The sequence below is a fragment of the Lipotes vexillifer genome, unplaced genomic scaffold (genome assembly GCF_000442215.2).
Source record: "Lipotes vexillifer unplaced genomic scaffold, Lipotes_vexillifer_v1.1 scaffold604, whole genome shotgun sequence".
Lineage (NCBI taxonomy): Eukaryota > Metazoa > Chordata > Mammalia > Artiodactyla > Lipotidae > Lipotes > Lipotes vexillifer.
In genome coordinates this window covers 2,011,145-2,013,571 of record NW_006798979.1, presented here as the reverse complement: position 1 = coordinate 2,013,571, position 2,427 = coordinate 2,011,145, and positions in this window count along the sequence as shown.

Below are 2,427 nucleotides of genomic sequence, written 5' to 3'. Positions count from 1 at the left end.
GTGAGCCATGGCCGTTGAGCCTGCACGTCCGGAGCCTGTGCTCTGCAACGGGAGAGGCCACAACAGTGAGAGGCCCGCGTACCACAAAAAAAAAAAAAACTACAATGAGATATCATCTCACACCAATCAGAATGGCCATCATCAAAAAATGTACAAACAATAAATGCTGGAGAAGGTGTGGAGAAAAGGGAACCCTCTTGCATTGTTGGTGGGAATGTCAATTGATACAGGCACTATGAAGAACAGTATGGACTACAGCCACTATGGAGAACTGTATGGAGGTTCCTTAAAAAACTACAAATAGAACTACCGTACCACCCAGCAATCCCACTACTGGGCATAAACACTGAGAAAACCATAATTCAAAAAGAGTCATGTACCATCATGTTCATTGCAGCAGTATTTACAATAGCCAGGACATGGAAGCAACCTAAGTGTCCATCAACAGATGAATGGATAGAGAAGATGTGGCACATATATACAATGGAATATTACTCAGCCATAAAAAGAATCGAAATTTAGTTATTTGTAGTGAGGTGGATGGATCTAGAATCTATCATACAGAGTGAAGTAAGTCAGAAAGAGGAAAACAAATACTGTATGCTAACACATATATATGGAATCTAAGAAAAAAAAAATGGTCATGAAGAACCTACGGGTAAGATGGGAATAAAGACACAGACCTACTAGAGCATGGACTTGAGGATATGGGGAGGGGGAAGGGTAAACTGTGACAAAGCGAGAGAGTGGCATGGACATATATACACTACCAAACGTAAAAGAGATAGGTAGTGGGAAGCAGCCGCATAGCACAGGGAGATCAGCTCAGTGCTCTGTGACCGCCTGGAGGGGTGGGATAGGGAGGGTGGGAGGGAGGGAGACGCAAGAGGGAAGAGGTATGGGGACATATGTATAACTGATTTACTTTGTTATAAAGCAGAAACGAACACACCATTGTAAAGCAATTATACTCCAATAAAGATATTAAATAAATAAATAAAAAATAAAAAAATAAACCACATTTCTAATTTCCTTTCAGACGAAAATGTTCTACGAAGACAAGAAGAGTAGCTCATTGTCATTAGAGTTGGAATAGCCCCAGTTCTAATGACAAAGGTGATCAGGGCAGCTGCTTGCTCAGAGCCCGCTATGTGCCAGGCGTATCTGGCCACCATCATTTTCTCATTTCACCGTCAAAAGGACCTAGTGAGGTAAGAATTCCTCTCCCCATTTTACAGACGGAGTAACTAAGGTTCGGAGAGGTTGAATGACAAACCTCACAGCTGGCAAAGGATGAGAACAACTTTGGAGCACAAGTGTGTCTGACGCCATCATAGCATAGCATCCTTCCCAGTTGGGTGGGGCTGGGGAGAAAAGAGCATCTTAGAGGTCACTGTCTCAAAATGGTTCAAATTAAAAAATCCTGTATAACATATTGTGAATCAATATCTTTATGGGGAGTACAAGGTTGATGGAAGAATCCTTGAGTAATCTCTCTGCTATTGAACTCTCCACTCTCCAGATCTTTCTTACAGGATTTTCATATATATTCTAACATAATTGGCTTCTTAGTCCAACATCATTTATGGAATATCTACTATATATGATGCAAGATACTGGACATTTTAAGAGATGAAAAAGATGGTTACGGTTCAATTCTTAATCTCATGGTGTTCAGAGTCTAACAGGAGAAAACTCTACATAGTTATGTTACAAATATAGTTATATTACAATATAATGTATAATTATGTAATAGGGAAGAACTTTTTGTATTCTATTACAAGTTAATCACTAAAGGGATGTTGCCTATAAGCCTAAGTTATACATAATGGCCCATCTCTGGGAACCCTGCCTCCCAGGTAATGAGCATTAAGCTAAAATACCTTTGTTTAGCTCACAGGAAACATCCTGATCAGGTCCACCTGTGAACGACTGCAGGGCGGAAGAAATGAACACATCCCCTCCGGAGGCTGACTGGAACCAGGAAATGTTTGATTTTACTCCCTCCCCTTTTAATATAAAAGAAGCCTGAATTCTGACTCAGGCAAGATGGTTCTCTGAGGCACGAGTCCACCATCTTCTCTGACTGCAGGCTTCCTGAATAAAGTCGCTATCCCTTTGCCCCAGTAACTTGTCTCTTGATTTACTGACCAGTTGTTTGGCGAGCAGTATGAGTTTTGACTCAGTAACAATTATACAACATAATACAATGTTAAATCAAATTACAGTTGTTATGTAATATACATAGCCCAGTGTAGTATAAAGTATTAGAAAATATTCAAGCTGTTCAGAACAGGGAGAAATTAATTTCCAGAGCAGAGGTCAAGATAGGCACTTAGGGCTTTCCCTGGTGGCGCAGTGGTTGAGAGTCCGCCTGCCGATGCAGGGCACGCGGGTTCATGCCCCGGTCCGGGAGGATCCCACATG